General features: G+C 35.8%; 1 protein-coding gene and 1 long non-coding RNA gene across 2 annotated transcripts in view; one reads left to right on the top strand and one right to left on the bottom strand.

Moving 5' to 3' along the window:
• LOC136787908 (uncharacterized) overlaps positions 1-14,095 on the top strand; it is a 34,474-nt gene extending 20,379 nt beyond the window's left edge. Inside the window, exons 3-4 of the long non-coding RNA XR_010826971.1 lie at positions 1,581-1,696; positions 2,742-14,095. This is a non-coding gene — a long non-coding RNA (uncharacterized lncRNA). The remainder of the gene's footprint in view (positions 1-1,580; positions 1,697-2,741) is intronic.
• Positions 1-21,091, bottom strand: part of LOC136787897 (dystrophin-like) — a 100,084-nt gene that overhangs the window by 45,568 nt on the left and 33,425 nt on the right. The window lies entirely within an intron of this gene.

Here is a 21,091-nt window from a genome sequence, read left to right as displayed (position 1 = left end):
ATACAAGAAATCCTTTGCCCTGAACAGATGTATGTAGGATTTTCAGATAATCATAATGTAGGAAAAAAATAAAACTGCAACTTTTAAATCCTATAAACTGCGTAACACTACTGGCTTCCATGACAGCAATAACAACAAAAAAAAATATCTTCCAAATATTTTAATATTACTTGCTGCTGTCCCCCAAGACATTTTGGGCACTGTACTAAAAAAAAAAAAAAGCCCTCTCTTCCATAACACTGAAGGAGACTCTCAAGGTTGATTTTTTGAATTTTCAGAGATTATACAGCTTTGTTCCCTGAAAAAGAGAGGCTTGTTTTATTTCCTCCCTTCAATCAAACAGTTTTTATTTAAAGGCTTATTAACAATATTGACACAAAACTAACTTTTTATTAGAATTTCTGAAAACAATATTACTATCTCAATATGCAGCTGTTTAGAAAGTACTTAAAAGATATACAACAGATAAGATAATTGAAGAAGCTATTAGATTGTTGAGATAAACAGAATCTATTGTAAAATATTAATTTCTACAACGTAAACTCATCACACGAGGATTTGAGTCTTGCAACGTTTGTATAGAAACTCCCACTGCAGCATCAGCCTCAACTGAATTATCTAAAATAAGGACAAAATTTAAAAATGTATGCCTATTAAACAGGGCACTAATGACAGTTAACTAAAAACTAAGAATCAATGAAAAAAAACCTGTTGAGTCCCATCTTAATGTGAAAGATGAAGTCACAGATTTGGCTGCACTGGTTCAATTTTATTGGCAAGGCTCTATCATACAGTCTGTGTATTCCATTCCGCACTAAGTACTGAGAGTGAATTCAAGTCCTCTTCGCAGAGAAGTAACTAACTCATTTAGCCTGCAATCTTACAAAACATTTTGCTGTTGGTGGTGGGTTTTCTGGTTTTTGTTTTTAAAAATAGTAAAACTGAATGGCTCCACTTCTTTCCAGTGACATAGACAAGCAAGGTATTATCTGAAACAGGACTAACCAAAAGTCAGGTTTTTGAAAGGCTGTTCAGGGGCCTACATGAATAAGCATGCAGATCAAAGTATTGTTTTGCAGAATAAAATTCACAGTTTGCAAAAGGAACTGGTATTAGAAGGCACAAAATGCATATAAAGCCTTGAAGTGACAGTGGAAACTTGGAGGACAGACGAGTGGTGACCTACTCATTTTGTTTCACCATTCATTTTGTTCTTTTTTGTAGATTTGAATATCTGTTCACCTAAAACTAGGTTTGAAACTCCCTCAAGAAAAATACATTAAAATTTCAACAGACTTTTCCTTAAGAAAGTACACATTTTAAACATTATGACCTACAGAATACCTTCAAAATGCTGACCAGTCATGTTTTGTAGGCTCTTTTGAACAAGCTCACAACAACAGCATGAAGAAAATCTTTGCAGAAGTTTAGCACATTTGTGTTTACCTTTCACAATTATGAAGATAGCTCAGGATCTGTGGGAATTAAGTGCTGTGGAATTCAAGTATATCTGGTATTAAAAAATTCAGTGGCAGAGAATACTTTAAATCCATCTGAATGTCTGTTCTGATTTGCTGCAGAAGTGCAAAGGAATCTCGAACTGATATGCAAGTACCGTCCCGGTTGAGTGAACTTGACAATACCTCTGGTTTTGAAATCTGCAAAATCAGACCTACACCTATGCTGAGCAGTTAAGGTGATCTATATTTTTCTTTAGTTTTGTTACAGTGTTAGACATTTATTCAGTAACACTGTAATTTCTGTACCTTAAACTATATCTAGCGTACGTAGCTTCTTAGCAGTAAAGGATAAAGATAGAAAAAAATAAGGTAAAAATTGCAATGCAACAAAATATTAGTTTTATGAAATAGGGTTACATCTGTTAATATTTTAACATATATGAAGTTTATTAATATTTTTGTTAGTGAGAAAAAATGGTAAGATTTTAATGGCAGTGAGTGTAGCTACAATAATTTTGCTGAGATAACGAGTAAAAGGCAATATTTAATTTTCTTGTAATAAACACTGATGTACATTGTTGAAAGCTGCAGTTCAGTTACTCAAAACCCTCAACTGCAAAGGTGTGTAGGGGGAGAACAGTTCCAACTATGCCCTACTGAAAAGTCCTGAAAATAAAGATCAAAATAATTATCCCAAATGATAGCTGGAGTCAGGAATAGTGTACAAAAAGGTAAGATTAGCAGGCACCTAAACAGTAATTTTGCTAAGGATATTTGAGAAATCAAAACAAATGGGCTGTTCCAACATATTGTACATTTGCCATTTTTCTTTTATAAATGCTTAAGCTAGAAAAGTTTTTTACTTAGGCATTGCTTATGTCAATCCCTGCCAAAGGTATATCACTCAGAATAAAAAATAGGACAACAATACTCAAAGACTGAAATGATATTTCTGCTATAGAATTTCATAAAACATTCTGTAGTTATTCTCCAAAAGCTAGACAGTAGCAATTCCAGTTGATTCCAGATTATCAGTTAATGGAGTATTAGGAACATTTTGCCTAACTGGATTGGCTGTTAACACACACAAAAAGTAAAAATATTACTGTTGTACAACTGTTATCTTAAGAAATTTAACTCCAACCACTCCACCTGTTTACATGCTGCAAAATTACATGGAAAATGCAATTTTGCTGATTCTGTGTTTGCAAGATTTGTGACATGCTATGGAAGAACTTGAAGAGCTGCATCAGTAATGTCACTCATTCTTTTCCCCTCTAGATCCTCAAGGACAACTGGTTTTGTATGAAATGTGAGAAAAGCAAATGGGAAAAGAAATAACAAAAAATGCCGAAGATAGACAACTGGATACAATCAAAACAAAGCTGTTCCTGTTTTTTTAATCGATGTATTTACTTATTTATTTATTTAAGTAGCAGAATGTTTAAGGATTGTAGCTACATTTTCATGCAGAAAAAAATCCATACTTCAGGTCAAATGTGAAAAACTGCTTAAATCTCTATCCCCTCCCCCCCAGACTCATCCTCCTTAAAAAAAAATTTATATGTATTATGCACCATAGTACAAATGAAATTACCTGTTTTTCATTATTTTAGGCCAGGGTACTGTTCACAAATATAATGCACTTTTTTTTATATTTAATAGATCTTACTTTCACAAGATATGTACATTTAATTAAAACCAAAAAAAAATCAAATTATCTTTCAGTATCATTGCAAGACACTAGAGAACATTATTAACTAGTACGTTTTGGTTACATATTGAAAATCTAACATAAAATTCCATCAGGAATTAATCAGTAAAAATTGTTTTGATGTCAAGTTTTAAATTTGAAGAGTAGGTTTCTTGCTGATTGTCACTAGATGCGTTACTCCTGCACCTAAATGAAGACTAGTCACTTAGTTAATATTGGCTCTTATATGCATGACTCACACACTGTATGTATCATAATGACAAATGAGGTCTTTAAAAAGTTAGCTGTAACAGACACAAAAAGACTAGCTCCTCTTTACAGGAGCATACAATTTGTAAAAATAAATCTTTAAAAAATAGTTGAAACCCAAGTGATTCACTTTGATATATAATCATAAATACTTCTACTTCAAAACGTTAAAAAAATAGTAATTTATTGTAAATTAAATAGGAGGAGGATTTCTAACTTTAATGGGATTATAACTGTAAGAATACAGAAAGTATATTAATGTGCTGATTTTTTTTTCCATTAGGTTAATCATGAGGAAAAACAATCTATGTCATGCTAATCATTTTTAAAAATGAAAGTTTTGATCCAATGTTTATTAACTGTATGCATTCTGTCCACCAGCAAGTTGTTCAAACAGTTTAGTAATTTGAAAAGAAAAGCCTTAAATGTAATTATCTGAGGGAAAAGAACTGTTCACAATGGACAATCAGAACATCTCAAGCCCATAAGTCAATTCTAAGGCATTTAATACTTTTCCAGCTAGAAACATCTGCTCATGTTTTGCATAAAAGTAGGCTTCTACTAGCATTTCTGGTGTGTTGTCATCTATGTAGTATGGAAAAATACATTTTGCAAATGTAAATTCTTTTTTTCTTTTTTGACCACTGGCAGATCTTGAATTAGAGCCACGCTGACTCTATTAGGCCCCATACTGTGGTGCCATTCTGCTTGGGGCATGGTAAGCTCCAGTCTCTTATCCTCCCCTCACTTCACAGTCAAGCTGTTAAATACATTCAAGAGAGATACAGGTTAATACAACTCCTAGCAACAGCTTATGTGACTGTGACATAGTAATCAGTTTTGAGGTAGCAATATGTTTTGAGGTAACCTGTTCTACATTTTATTCTAATCTTTTTCATTGTCCTGTTCTTTTTGTTTGATTGTTTTTTCTTAGTGAAGAGATTCCACTAGTATATTTTTGCCTTTGTGTCCTGTACAATGTTTTTTGTATAGCATTTTACTGTGTTTTCCATCTTAACTGTTAAATAAATAGAAAAAAGTGTCGTCGTCCCCCCCCCCCAAATTGTCTCTAGTAAACCAGTTACCAAACAGAACATCTGTCATCTGGTGGGAAGTAAGGTGAGGGGGAAGGTGATAATAGGAGAAAATAGACATCTAATTGCTTCAACAGAATCTGTAAAGGTTTGGAATACAGAGTCCTCCTTGACTGTATGCCAATGATCCATATGTGAAGTGTCAAGAACATTTCAGGATGCAAATGAATACTGGAGCAATGATATGAATAAAAATGAGAACTTGTTTTGAGAAACCCAAAGTAAATGCAATTCAATATGTTGCTAGCATTGGAGAAGTAGCGAAATAATCAAGAGTAAAGCAAGGTATTTCGAAAGCAATACATACTGGAAAGACTGATAAATCAACGTTTTAGTAGCTCTATTTAAACAGGCAACAGAAGGTGGCTTGCCTATTTTAGACATTGTAAGCCACAGCCTAATAGAGTAAAAGTAAGTGTACGTGACACTGACAAGTCTGAAGCAGCATCCAAGACCCTAAAGAGAACTGAAAATGCTACAGCTCTGTTAAGCCAATCTGGATTTGAGGATATTGTAACTACAATACCTACTTTAAAAGTTCCCTGCAAACTGGAATAGGTGTATGCACTGCAACAAGAGTTGATGACTGGGATTCCAACTGGTATATTATGCATATGTCAAATAAACATTAAAATATATATAGCAGGTCTCAAATCTACAGTGGAATATATCAAATTTTATATATCACAAGAAAACCATAATTATTGGAACTTCAGAGAGTGTGTTTGGTATTATCTAGCAGCACTGTAACGCTTTGTTATGTGCCTGAACAGATGCACTCCTACATAGTATTGCACCAGTTTCTTGATGAAAGAATCCAAGTGTCCCGAGATAACAGGAAAAGCAAATCCTGAAGGAACGACCTGCATGGGGTTACTGAAATAAGTTCTGCAGTACTGGCTCATTTATTAAACCTGTTTCTGTCTTCACTGTTAAGAAGTTTTCTCACATTTTTCTTAGTTCATACGTATTCATTTTCTCTGTGGTCTTCTCTCCTAGAAGCAAGTCGATAACATGATTCCAGTATTCAGACAGATAATTCCAGCTATGATTTATGACAATAGCTGCGTAGAAGCAACTGAGAAAAAGAACTGCAACCTTGTAGTGGATGCCTTTATTAAATAACACTAACTGATTACCTACAGATGTTGAAGAAAGCATGGGAAAGACCATGTGGACAGCCTTGCACTGCTAGCCTCGAGCTGTTTCCATCTCTGAGCTGAAAAGAAACAACTAAAGACAGAAGCTCCCTGAAAGCTCCTCCTTGCTCTTGTTAAAATAAGCATAAAAAAACTAAGGTAACCTATAATAATCACTTCAGCGCATAATAGGAGTACACGAATAAATGGGGAAAATGATAGGAATAAATGAACACAGAAGATTGAGTAACAGCACTTTCAAGAGCTACAAAGTAGGCAGTACAGAGCCTAGTTTCCCAACTCAACTGTCTACAAACTCTTCTTAATCTTATCTCCAATTGTCTCTCCCTTCCACAATGACTTAATTACGCTTAAAAAAAATTAATAAAAACAAAAATAAAGCTCTGGCTGTTCATATTACTGAGAAAAAACAAATTTTTCAGAGAGGTGAAAGCATGTATTCTGTGGGATAAGATGGGTACTAAAAATATACTTTAACCCCAATAGTATAGTTAATGTCTATGTAAATAAAACCAATATTTATCATTATATATATATAAAAACAGTGAAATCTCCCTTTCATGCTTGCCTCCCCCAAAAGATTATCAAATATTTTTAACACTTTAAATACCTTGTCCTCTAGTCCATGACAATACATTAGGAACTATGTAGGCATTGTAACAGTTCATAAACATAATGGTCGTCCGTATGGCAGACTTAAAGGCAGGTTTTTGCATCTGTTTGGACTCAACAATTGAATTTAGAGACTTTGAGGATCAAAGCTGATAAAACTAGTCAGTAGATATTTTAACTAAGGAAAGGAGAAGAAAAGTTTATTATTTGATTAGACAACAGCTTTAAGTCATGAAGGTGATACAGCCATGAAGGACTGCAAATTTTGATCCAAAAACTTATTATTTCTTTTACCAATATAAATTTTGGGTGACACTGAACAGAACCACCCTTCAAATTATGTGGTAATGCCAGTATAAAACCATGCACAGCTTCTTCAAAGGCCTAAGTGGTGCATGCCCAGTGAGCTAATGCAGACATAGCACACGAGATCAGATGCAGGAAGAACTGAAGCATGCTGTGATACTCACAAAATTATGCTGGTCAAACTTTATAGGACAGCTACAATTACAGCAAATGCATATAGTATTCTGTGTAACACGATCTCCTGAAAATAACTTATACTTCTGCGTCTCCAAGGAGCCAGAGAGAACACAGCCTTAAAATATGGGACTTATTTTCAGAAATCAATTTCAGAAGACAAACCTGACTCCCCTTCAAGAAACACAATATCGATTTTATTGCGCAAGGTGATAAAAGAACAAGGCAATTAATAAGAACTGATCTGGAATTCTATGTACAGTTTTGATGAGGCGTTCAAAAATGATAGTGGAACAAGTAGTGGAAAAGAAAATTTATTATCTTAAGTGGGAGACAATGTAAAGAAGTTTGAAAGCTTTACCTAACAAAGGCTGAATGGAGATGTGACTGTACTTTATAAATATACCATGGCATAAAAACAATCAGAATAAAAAGCAACATCAAGCTCAGGGATGATGGTGACACAGGAATAAATGAGAATAAAATAAAAATTAATAAATATATTGCAGAAGATGCTGAAAAGTTTGCCATATTCAGTGAGATTCTGAGACAGGCAAAAGAACAGGAGCAAAATATGTAACTGACTATGCCAGAAAATGAGGAACTTGAAAACATCATCATTACATGTTTAACTGAAATTTCAGACAACAGGACTCAATGGATCACCAAGTCCCTCTTCTTCTGTTCCTCCTCCCTCCCCCCCCCACTTTTACGTTATAATTTATGTTAATTACTTTGCAGCTATACATTTTTAATACAAGTTACTGTAGTTTCATCTTTTTTTTTTTCCCCTATAACCAGACAACCAACCAAACAAAAAACAGTGGAGGTTGTTTGGTTATTTTGTTTCTAATTATTTAATTATGGATAAATATGTGGATGCAATAACCTAGCAAAAATAACAATAACGATGTGTCATGTCTGCCTATTCTTAGAAACTCTAACAAGGCATTACACTAAAGATATCACAGAGCCTTTGCATATATAGCCCATATAAATATATTTACCAGCTAATAATACATCAACGCAAAATGGGAAAAAGCTGGAGACGGGTTGATGCAGCAAGTACAATGTAAACAGGAGTTAGGAATGCGTTTTAAGATATATGTATTACATATTTATCACGTATTATGTTAACAAAGAAGATGCAAGCAACTCAAATAATGGGTTTAAACAGGGCTATGAGGCAACAGGACACAGCAAAAAATTATCCGGGAAAAAAAGAAAGAATTTCTTAAAGAAAATTTCTTAAAGAAAGAATTTAGTGGCTAATCACTAAAAAAAAAAAAATCACCTAAAAATTATTCAGAGGAAGAGGCCTTGGCAGAGAACTAAGAATGCTCTGAAGACCCAGAATTAGACTTTGAACCAGTGCCTACAACATCTAATAAATAACTAAAGACATGATGAAATACAAGCCCAATTCTACTGGGATATTTTCATTCCTTAAGCAGAGGACAGTCTTTTTAGAGTAAATTACAAACAGATTGTTAAATAAAGGTCACCTGTGTTTTCTCTCACTTATTTGTATTGAAAAAAACAAATCTACACACACAAAAAAAACTACCAACAATCAAAAACACAACTGAGAGACACCTCTGAAACTAGAAGAGTAAGCAAACAGCTCTCCAAACCTCAAACAAGCAAAATGCAATACTTTATTATTTGCAAATAGTTAACATCCCGAAAGATATACAAAATGGTCCCTATCCCACTTGGACAATATCCATTGTGGCTCCTTATTCATCAGTATAACTTCTGAAAAATCTTCAGCTCTGGTTGCCCTACCATCTGGACCCAATCAGATAGGCAGGCTGGCCCACCACTCTAAGAAGTCATCTCATCGCCACAGAAACATAGTAATTGTACTAAAAATGATCCTGTTGGATTCAGCTAGGGCAAACAGGTATGAAACCAGTCATGGAGAAGCAGCATGTTTTATTAAGCTGCAACATTAATAATTTAATGATACATATTTTGGGCCCTCAAAAAACATGAGCATAAGCCATGTTTCACATAACGTGGAATATTAACAGTGTACAACCTGCAAATTTCTAAGTCCGGAACAACAGATTTGTTGGAGACTGAAGAACTCAGTTTGTGTCAAGTACATACAGAATAACAGTGGGGACAAAGTGGCTTTGCCACACTATTCTTCCCATCAAGCCCAAGATGACCAGAGAGACCAGCAAAGCAGAAGGAAGGCACACAAAAATCTTGTCAATTCTGAGAGAAGTGGATGAGAAGTGAATTATTTTCTAAAAACTTTGAATAATTACAAAATGAATTTACAATGCCTGACAGGCAAAGCTTTTCAGTAGATGCAGTTATGCCAGCAAAAAATGTCTTCTTAAGCAAATGTGAGTCAAGATACACCAACAGAAAAATGAGATAATTGCACCTCCCAAATCTTTCCGGTACGCCTAGACCCTATGATCCAGTATGACTGCTCAGTTAAGTCAAATTACACTTACTTTAAACTATGGAGCCATGGCATAGCAAACAATACGCAATGATCAAGTTCTGAGTCTCTAGAACTTAACTGCATTTCTGAAATCCCAGATGACCTGAGGATATAATCCTGTTAATAAAGCATTAAGTCTCATTTTCACTATGATTTTCAATTCAAAAAGATGCAGTTGTATTGCACAGAGGTTCTTACTCTCTAAGCCTTTATGACTTCCAGTGAAAATTCAGTGCTAACAAGGATATTGTTTAACAAAACAACTTGTAAAAAAAGGTATTAAATATACAGATAAAACAGGCATGAAATAACCTATGCCAGGATAACTACAGGAAGATAAAGCAAGCAGAATCAAAGGAAAATACTTTGAAAAGCATTTGTTCTATAGTATCTGTGTGCCCCTGGCAAACAATGAATAGGGAGAATTGATAGTCCATCATCACTGAAGCATGTTCAAAGATCTTACAGGTCAGGCTCCTTTTGTCATGTTTGTGTTCTACCAACAAATCTTAAAAGTCTTTACTCAAATATTACAACTTTCTGAAGGTACTGCTAGAGAAAACATAGCAGAAGTAGATCAGTAGCTCTGGATACTCTTTTAAGACAAATTGCTTTTCTGTTGTTTTTTTTTTATTGACTTTCTTTTAAAAAATGTTAATATGTCATAGACAGCAATATTTTCTCCGAAAAACGTGGCGGCCTTAACAAGTTAAATCAGTAACTCACTGTTGGGTAAGTCAGAGTTTGATTTTCTCAACTATTATTGTTTATTCTCTTAGTGCCACATTGTGCATTGCACCAGATATTCAGGAGAAAAATCAGCAGCAGAACATTACAAAGAAATTAGTTTAATGAAAATTTTAAATCCATAAAGACTTGGAAATCTCCTGTTTCTCTCCTTTATGTGATCATACTGTCAAATAATAAGGTAGCTGTAGGGGAAACCCTAAACCTTTCAGGAAAATAAACAAATAAATAAATAAATAAAATCCAACTCAAGGTCACAACTCTAGGTCACTTCTTTGAATAAAACCCAACTAAAGAATGGAAAATCACTTCCATCTGAACTTCTCATAAATGTTTGGTGGCTAATACACAGTTAGTCAGTGTCATTTCAGTGACTAGTAGACTAGTAAAAAGATTTCTAATCCATTACTCTTAGAGGGAGTCCCAGCAGAGAGGAACATGGGACTTAGAGACGTGAATATGTGGTGACTCACACCAGCTCAGTAACAAGCCCAATTATAATCTTCTACTGCAGTTGTAGAGCATGCAGTGCTTCTACATTGGCTGGTCTTCCTCTTCTCTTCCTAGAATTTTCTTCAGACACGCTTTTGGATGTAGCACAACCTCCTTCCCTATGGTCATGGTCCATCTTTCCTGAAAGTCTATGTCTATGCACTGCAGCACAGCCATGAGAGCAATCTCATGCCCCTGTAATCCCAATGAGGACACCGCTCTGCAGCTGTCCATGGACTTCCTAGTCCCCCTGTTTGTTTCCCACATCATTTGCATTTGTGTAGTGGTTTTCACGTGGGGAAGTTGAGAGCCCTCTCATCATGATATCTCACAAACACTTCTTCGATGTTCCCTGTGCCTTCCCTTCTCCTCAGCTAATGACACATTCAGGTTAAAGCCCTTACTGCAAGGTTAGAACCTTGTCAGAGACTCTTCTCTTGGCCCACTTCATCAGACAACCCCATTCTTTTTCAGGTAGTCCTTGGTCCTCAGCGAGGGCCCCATAGTCAAAGAAGCCAAAAACCCTGCACCTAAACATCCTGCCTACCACTGGCTGCGGAATTGGGAAGCATCAAACACCTATTCAACTGCCTAGGAAGGATCTATATAGCTGCTGGGCAAGAGCGTAATAAACAGAGGCAGACAAGAGAGTCATGGCAATTTCCAGACTTCTGAAGAACTTAATAATGAAAAAATAATTAGAGAATGGTAAATTCCTTCTTGCATGAATAACCAGACTGCATATTCATGAACACTATTATACACTGCCTGAACAGATAATGTGCAACCAAAAGTTTTAGAAGAAATTGATAATGCTCCTTACAAGGATTAAAATTCATTCATAACTTGGACAGCATCTGGTTTATTCCTGGACAGCACTTAAACAAAATGTAGCATTACATAAAATCTTATTACAACATTACAAGTCTTATTACAACAAATGAACCTTTAAAAAAAATAAAACAAATATTTATCAACTAGTTTAGCATTCTGAACTGTTTCACCACAGGATAATACAGCAGAACAGCGCTGGAGGAAGGAAAGTGATCACTACGGATCTGGCTGCCTTCAATGCTATGAAACCTTCCCTACAGTTGTACCATCAGTACCCAGCTTTTGACTGAAACAAGGCCAGCAGGATTAAAACCATGAAATTATACTTGTGATTCCACTTCTGTAATACTGATTTACAAAAAAAATGCAATTATTAGCAACACCTATCTTTAAGTTAGTGATATTCAACAGAGGTTTTCTCAACTACTCTTGTCTTCATACATACTAGAAAGACACCGTGAGAGATTGAAGTTACGAGATACAAGCATACTCCGATTTCTTAGATATCACAGACTTTACTCCTTTTCTTCAGCTCATCTGATTTTTCACATTTAATTGTGTGCTATTTCTGCAGTAATTCTGTGTGAATTATTGTAAACAATTTTTTTTGCTGTTCTACATTCAACTACTGAAGCACAGTAAAGTGTTAAAATTACTGTAAACACTTGTGGCAGATGTTGATAATTGTAAAATGGCTGCTGGTGGACCTAATTATTCAGAATGAGCAGGAATGTAACAGAACTGTTCTGAAGGGACTTCAACACTGCAATTTTCCCATGCTTTATGAAAAACGGTTTCATTCAATAAATTACCATAGTAATTTCTTGTTTCTTCCACCCCAGCTTGTGATAAGGGGTACACACACCCTGAGGATTTACGTGTTAAAGCTAATTTGCTGAGTTAAACAGCCATCAAAATCAGGGCTGCTCTGAGCTTAATAACCTGCTACAGACTTCTAAGGCAGTCTGTAAGAATACTATTGACTCTTTAAATAATACTGTTTTAATTTTGCAATAAAGCAAATTAAAATAAGGTATCCAAAAGAGCAATACAAACAGCCTTCTGGAAAAGGAGAAAAGTATACTCTTACACTCTGCAGTACATTAACTGCTCTACTGGAGCAAGCAGCTTAATTTTTCTTCATTTCCCTGTAATCAACAAACAGAAGCTCTGGATAGACAAATAAACAAACAAAGTGGTGCTGCAAATGCTTGGCTATCATTCAGGTCCACCACAAAGCACTGGTATTGTGTGCTTTCTTGAGTCCTCACTCCCTGCTGTGCAGCTGTGTTCTTCTATCTAGTACTACAATGGCAAGAAAACTGTAGAAAAACTTCCATATTCACTTACTTATAGCAGCTAATACCAAAATAAGCTTACAATGGAAAAAAAAAAAAAAGTAAGCACAGGACTGTAACATCAAATTAAGAAGGAATTTAGTTTTTATCAATGGCAAAAAGGCTACTCTAATCTTTTTTCATCTATTTCTTGATGCAAAGCAGCAGCCATATCTGTATCTTACCTAAATATATCAGCCTTTGAAAAATACCATAAAACACATGTAATATTATTTTGAAACCCAGAAGCTAATATGAACCTTGTGAAAATATGCTAAATGAATGCCAGAAGATTAAAAAAAAAAACACAGGTTGTGAGTAATTTACACTGAAATGTCATGCATTGTCCCTCATTCCCTTCTTAAAATGTATGAGATTTTCGCATTGACTTCACTTGGCCAAGACTTGCTTTTCAAAATGTATTTATCAATGCATAACTGTTTTCCTGATCTAAAATTTGCACATCACATCAAGTTTGATGGAAAGTATGTTTTACTTGTTTAGAAATATGGTTTATTTACAGCATGTACTTTTATGTAATATTGCCACATAGCATGTGTTGATATACAAAATACATCATATGTATATTCTATTGTACTGTATAGATGTATTGTATGAGGTATGTGTCTATTAAAAGAAGGTGTGATCACTCTCCAAAGAGGGACTCTGTCTGATCATGTTGTTCTGACTGATGCTGTCTGTCAGAGGTGGAACACAAAGGAGAGAGAGACGACTGATCCTGCTTTTAAAAGTAACTGAGGATGCAATGAGGTGTTTCTAGAGCGTGTGGTGGGGTCAGGAGAACGTGCTCCAAGCTTGCAGCACAAATGAAGTGATTCCAGAAAAGAACATAAACAGGATCCCAGTACAAGCCTCAGAAATACTGGAAAAAGAAACAGATCTTTCCCAAAGACCAAAGGAGGACAGCAAGGAGTTCACTTTAACCCAGAAAGGCACTAAAAATTGGTGGTTGGAGAGCTTGCATGAGAAAAGAACCTTGACTGAGAAAACAGATTGGGGACCAAACAAATAACAACAAACTGTTCCACTAATGTGCAACTACTTTTAAGATGAACGAATTTTAATAATCCCCCCCCCCCAAAAAAAGCTTTGTCCTTATGTTATTGTATTCTTTATCTTTTCATTGATTTTTTTTATCCTACATAATCCCGAACAAGTTGGCAGCTATTTCAAAGAGATGCTGCATTTTGACATTTTAAAGAATCTTCAGACAAGAAAAACTACTGAATCACAAAGCCATCACATCACATAAGGAACAGGTTCCATACCCAATACAACCTTTTGTTTGCAAAAACTAAACTCTTGAGCATTTCTGCTGCTGTAGTTCAATAGGTAAAATGCTTATTTCGGTAAAATGCTTATATTCAGTAAACTGGAGGCTCTTGGCACAAGAGCTTAGCAGCAATTTTTTCCTTTATTAGTCTGTGCTCAATAAGCCATTATAGAGGTATGGTGTTATGGCCCTCTAGGCACAGACTGCTGAATGACCTTAAAGAAATGAATATCTCCTTTAGTGTTATATTCTAATTTTAATCCAAGGAGCCAAGTCACATATCATGGAGTTAAGACACTAATAAAATTTTCATAATTTAAGCCTTTTGCTTCTATTTCAAATGTAGACTCATTTCAGTTACAATAGCCATCAACAAAAGCACGAACGTAATTGTGAAATGACATGCAATTGCATCCATTACAGCAGCAGAAAACAACATACAATTTAAGCATAAAATGAATTGTTTTATTTTAAGTAATACTATTTAGGATGTAAACACATATCTACAATTATGTAAAATCAGGTTTGACAACCGTTCTACAAATCCTAAACAATTAATAGCAGAAAACTTACTCTCTTCACCTTCATTATGTCATAACTAATGCTATCGTGTTTGCTTTGTTACGTTAAAAAGGGCTCAGGAACAGAGACTATAGAAGAATTCCCCAGAATACAAATAACACAATTAAGTATAGGTAATTAACTTGCAAACTATCTGTTTCTCTTCTGTCAATGTGTATGTCTATTGGGGAAGCACTCTGTAAGTAGCTGGTCATGTCTGTTGAATGTGTTATGTACGTAAGGTGTATATTCAATTAATGGCTAGCATTTTCCCAACTGTTAATAGACACTGTTACACTAATTACACTTACATGTTTATTAAAACCATATATAGGATTAGTTTAGTTTATTTAGTCCAGGTTGCTTTTTGGTTTGAAAGAAAATAAACTCTAAAGATTTCTTTAGTGTTAGGAACGAATTATACAGAATATTACTCTTTTTTTTTTTCTCATGAAAAAAGCTAATGCAAGGAAAACTCAACAAGAATCATATTTGCAACTACATATTGACTTGGAATTGAAAGATTAAAAACAATTTCCATGTCAAGTTGTGGGTCAGAATAATATATCATACAGTATTTCAGTCATTGAAGCCATCTATTTGCTTCAGTAGCACAAATAAGAGGATGAATTGTAGCAATTCTCAGTCTATGATAAGTTACTAACAGACTAATTCTTGTCAGTGGAGTGATAACTGATTGTACAGTAAAAGTGCACTGAAGAAAGGTAATGAATATTCTAGAAAAGAAAGATTTAAAAGCCTCACCAGTCACTACAGTTCACGGCACAATAGTTCTGCAGTTCCTTGTTTCGATTTATCGCAGCAAACTATCCAATACCAATTTTATCCAACATTTCCCAGTAGAATACTTGCAATACAAAAACACAGCTAAAACAAAAGTATATGAACTTTGATACATCTAGTAGTAAATTAAGTACAGTATGGATGGATGCTTTTCCATTGCACTCTCCCAATCTGTATGTACAGAGATAGGGACGTTCAGGGAGCAGCCTGTGACAGGATTTTCTACTTACGCCTGACAATTTAAAGCAAGCTAGAGTCTCTTCCAAAAAGGACCACCTTCTTGTAATACTGAACCATCATCAGCTGCCCACTGAGAACAGGACAAATTTGATCAAGTGCTTCAGTTTCTTATGCCCCACACTGCAGCAGAAATGAAATACAAGATCTGGCAATACGCTACAAGTGCGCTCGTCAGCAGAGGAAAGAGCACCAGCTTCCACCCTGCCTCTCATGCTGAGTACCACCAGGAGGAACACAACTGCATAAGCTGACCTGACATCATTTGCCACTTCGAGCTAAGGGACTCAAACCGGAGGAATGGATACAAAAAAGGCTTGGTTTTCAGTGATGCCGAGCACCCTCAGATGGTGTGCACAGCTCTAGTTATCAGAGGCCTTACCCCAATCAGTACAGAGCAACTTAATTTAGACACTACTTCCTAGCAGATGCATTTAACACTGAAAGATGACATTCAGTAGATGAAAGGACTAGGTGTCAGAAAGTTTTAAGTAGTTTCTGAACAAGAGGTTCATGAAGAAGAACTACGTGATTGTAGACTATTTGATTTGCACACAGAATTAGAAACAATGTAAATCAGTCTCCACATCAAAATTTTGTTCTCATTTATGAAACATTTTGAAGATGCTGGTTCAATAGTAACAAAAAAGTGAAAGAATAAAAAGTTTAATCACAGATTAGCTGTCAACTTTAAAATTTAAGAATTACAGCATTCAATGTTAATTTTAAAATTATTTAAACTTATGCAAAGAATCTTAAAAAAATGTTTTCATTTTTAAATGCTAAAAGTTAGCAAACCTCTGATAATTAATTGCAAGCAATTTTAAGCTACAACTTTAATTCAAAGGTTGAGTGACTGGGTCAAACACCGCTCTGCTGTTTTATTAAACCATGTATCAAGGAATTTGATTCAGTACAGTTAAACAACAGCCCTTGTTCAGAAAACTAGCAATTGGATTGCAACTAGCTCATCCATGACCAAAACTAACTCCTCTGAAGTATAAAATAAATCATCTTGAATTCAGAGCAGCACATTAAGCAAATTTGAAACAAAGTTGGAGGTATAGAGATATAACTGCCTATTAAAATCCAGAATGTTTTTTTCCACTTCACAGCTATCTCAGTAATGATATATTTTTTGCTGTAAAAACAAACTGACAGAACTGGATGGGCTTCTGGAAAAAAAAGTTGTTTTCTCCAGCATTACTAGAGATGTGTTAACTGCCTTTACCATCTGTGAAAGGATGATAATGCTTGCATACAGTCCTCACAGGGATTTTTGTGGGGATTAATTAATATTTTTTAATGTGCTTTGAAGATTAAACACTCAATAAGAGCAGAGCTCATTATTCATTTAGTTTTGGAAAAGTAGAAGTCTTCATAACAAAAGCTGGAAACAATAACTGTAGTATCACCTCATAGTAGGAATAGTAAAAAATTAAATACTTCAATTCTATGCAATAGTTAAACTGCAGTTTTTGATTAAAATCCCACTGTTTTCCTTGTTCTCAAGACTTTGGACTGACTTTCCCTACTTCAGAGGTTTGAAAGCAGCTTTTCCTAACTTTCCAGATGTAATTCACGATCTGGAACTCAGGCTTACTCAGGGGTATTTCTCAAACCAGTGAATCCTAACTCAACCTTCTTCTCAAGAGAAATCATCCTTCTTGACAGACCATGCTCTTGTGTTCCAAGTACGAACACTCCCACAATGCCATCAGTACATTACCCAGATTCTTACTAGAAGTAGTATTTATTCCCTTCAGTGAGGTTTGTAAAATCTGAGTGTTTTTTCAGAATGGATCTGGAGAGAAGGCTGGATCAAACAGAGCGATGCTTGTTTTTTCAATCACCCAGCTGGTGTAAGACACTTGACACAAGACTGCCATGCCAGGAACAAAATGTTCCAGGCTGCTTCCACTTACCTGCATCCCCTGCCTGGTACTGTGTCCGATGTATCTCACACTGGAAATATATTGACTGGTGGCTGTTCTCTGTGTGGTGTACGCCAGGTGAGAATGAGTTTATTGGCATTTGAAATGCTGTGTCCTGGCATTTGGAGTTAGATCATAATTGTTTCTGCTCTTAAAAATTAATACAGGAAGAGCCACTCAGTCGTCCAACATTGTAATGAATGACAGTTGAAGGATTTTCCCTGCTATCTGTTTCATAATTAGCGCTTGTGAACATGAAATCTTATACTAATGATGTACAAACACATGGGAATTCCTTAACTTCCACCCTAATGGGGAGATCTTCCAACACATTAACTGGAGCATGGGCCCCTTCTAAACCTGTCAGTATTCCCCTTGGATCTACTACACTGATTTAGATCAATTGCCCTATAAAACCCAAGCATCAGAACACACAGCATATAATCCTTACCATTTTAATGCAAGTCTGCTCTTTGTGTTTGATACCGTTGAGAGCCATCCTTATATAACTTTTCCCAGTCAAATATATGGAGAGTTTCCTACCTTGTAACATAGACCTCAGTGGATTAACAGGAAAGTTTCAAAGAAAGATTTTATGTTTGGCATAGAGGCAACATCTGTCAGTTATCACAGGACTTTGCAAAACAGACAAAAAGAAAAACTATGAAAGGTGTCAGAGTTCCAAAACCAGAGATTTAATGGCAGTAGTTGAAGATACTAAATTACTGGAAGAAAGTTTATATAAAACTGTCCATTTAAGGACCTTCGCACCATATCAAAACAGCTTATTATGGTGCATCGGAATGAATTATTTTTCAGTTGCTTTGGTTTAAGAAGTGATTCAAAACTAAAAGTTTTTTTTTTTAATTTATTTACTTTCTTTTATGTTTAGTGCTGCCTAATTCATTTCTAGGTGGGATGTTATATAAATTGAAAAATGGTGTCACACAAGTAAAACTACAGATAATATTCATTATAATAGACATACACGAATAACATAGTAAGGAGAAGAAAAAGCTTCAGAAATACAGCTAAAAACACCAAACGTTTCTGAATACTTCACAAGAGATAAATGAAGTTACTTTTTTTTTTTCCTTAAATAAAATTAAAATTACATGTGTTATAGTAGCAAACAATTCATATTTTCTGTGGCTCAGGCAAAAAAGAAAAAAGATGGGTGAAGCTGTAAAAAGAAAGGGAAGCAAAAGCAATGCGTCCTTAGTTATCTACCATTGTTCTTAAATAATTTACTTCAGAAAGTTTGAGAAAGAAACACAATTTCTGTACTTTAGACAACTAAGTACTATTAAACTTCCTTAAAAAAATGGTGGGAAAAATAACATAAAAAAGGAGCAGCTTAATATAACACGGGAGGTGGGAGCAGGAATCTCTGGCATGTATTGAGCTAGCAAGCAGATGAGAGAGCAGTTTCCTTGAGAGAAGGAAAAATTACTGCAGAAGAATCAGTGACCAGACTACAAAGGACAACTGCTAAAGAAACAAAGGAAGTTAGATGACTACTTCCAGATCATAACTCCTGTCATGCAGACAGCACAACATCCATTTATCATTTGCAAGATTGAGAATCGAGAGAAGAATCCAAAAGCAGATCAGGATTTTAATCACAAGGGAGCAGGCAGCAAATGAACATAAAAAGAAGGGATGAAGGGAAGGATTGAAGACTCAAGCAAAAGAAATCCAGCAGAACTGAAGAGCAGTTATGAGAAGAAGCATCATTCAAAAAGCTGAAATCACATACAAATGGAGGAAATAGAAAGGGGAATAAATTCTAACAGACTCAATGTGAAAAGCCAAAATGAAGACCAGCCAAGAAGGAACAACTAGAAAAACATGAAAACTAGTAATAAAACTTCTCTCAATCATATCCCAAGTGGGATTCCCCCTACAGACTTTGTCAAATGAAAGGGTTAGCATAACAGAAGCATGCAAAGACAAGGCAAATGTTGAGAACTTAAATGACATAAACCAGTATTCAGGACAGCTTCCCATCCTGAAACAGTCTGGGAAGGCATGGAGAGTGTCCAGCTAAAGGAACTTTCTCAAACCAGGGTATACATAGGAAAAAAAAGTGCAAGAAAATGGAAAAGGAACGATGGCTGGTAAGAAATAAATTTCATTTATCCAAGAATTCTATATCAGCTCAAGGGTGAAACTGAGCCACAAGGTGTTACAGGTAACATCTCATCTAAAATCAACTCAGAATATGAGGCCTGAAAGGTGGAAGATGGGATGACGACTTTTAGAAAGGCTTCTATACTTACTAGTGATAGTATATGGAATAATGGTAATAAGTAATAGAAGTGGCAGACATAGAAAAACCTGATATACAATAGGACCAGACAGCTTTTGTAAAGAGCAATCTTGTTTGACAAGTGACACAGTCAGAGCAATTTAGCTTGGGAGAGATTTCTAGATCATCTTGTAACAAACAGACCTAAAGAAGGGCCGATTTCTATTGGGTTGCTCACTGCCTTGTCCCAGTGACTTGTGCATATATCCCAGAAAAGTGATCTCACAGCCTCTCTAGGCACCTGCTCCAGTGTTTGACCATCCTCATGGTAAAAAATATGTTTTTTACATCAAATTTTAATGCCCCTTTTCACTGCTTTGTAAAGAGACTGAGAAGACCCTATCCTCCCAGCACCCTCCCACTACCAAACTATGGCCAGCAATGAGAACTCCCCCAGCACCCTGAACATTTTGCAGGTCCTCCTCTGGATTTGTTTCAGTATATCAATGATTTTTTGTTGTACTAGAGAACCTCAGATTGGACACCATACCCTAGAAGCAATCTCACAAGTGCTGAATCCAACACTGCTGAATTCCCTCAACCTGCTGTCTACATTCTTAGTAATTCAGCCCAGTAAGCAGCTGGGCTCCCTGCTGCAAGGGGGACCTGCTGGCTGACTATCAGCCAGGAATTATTTGCAGACTTGCTGAAGCGTATCCTGTCTCATCACCGAGGTCATTATTGAAGACATCAAAAGCAGTGTCAGACCTTCTATCCACCCCTGAGGAGCACTGCATGTAACCAGCCATCTGCAGATTTTGTACTACTGATCACAGCCCCTTGAAACCAGAAGTCCGGTCACTTCTCCATTCACGTCTCTCTGACATGCCTGTAAGGGATACTATGGAATTCTTGTTAGAATCACGGTAAACAACAGTCTTTGATTTCGCCTTATCCACCCCATTAGTCATCTCATCAGAAAAAGCAATCCGGATGGCCAGGCACAATTTGTTCTTTCTAAAACATGCTGACAGTTCCCTGTCAGCTGCTTATCCATCATCTACCTGGACACACACTACAGACAAAACGCAGTGCTAGAGTTGGCAAACGTAAGCTGGGAAAGGCATGGTGAAGTTCTGCTACGCCATCCCGGATATTTTCTGTTACGATAACCATTCATTACTGAGTAGAATTCAATACATATTAATATTCTAAAGCTATGCCTTTCTTCCACACACAATTTCTCATTAGGAAAGTCTCTTAAATTCTAGTTTTAGTTTCACAACTGAATACTTTCCCCTAATAATCATGCACAAAACCCTTGATTAATAGAACATTATCATTAGTGACACTGGGGGAATGAGCAT

This window comes from Anser cygnoides, chromosome 31 (assembly GCF_040182565.1).
Source record: "Anser cygnoides isolate HZ-2024a breed goose chromosome 31, Taihu_goose_T2T_genome, whole genome shotgun sequence".
Classification (NCBI taxonomy): Eukaryota; Metazoa; Chordata; class Aves; order Anseriformes; family Anatidae; genus Anser; species Anser cygnoides.
This window is presented reverse-complemented; position numbering and strand designations above follow the sequence as displayed.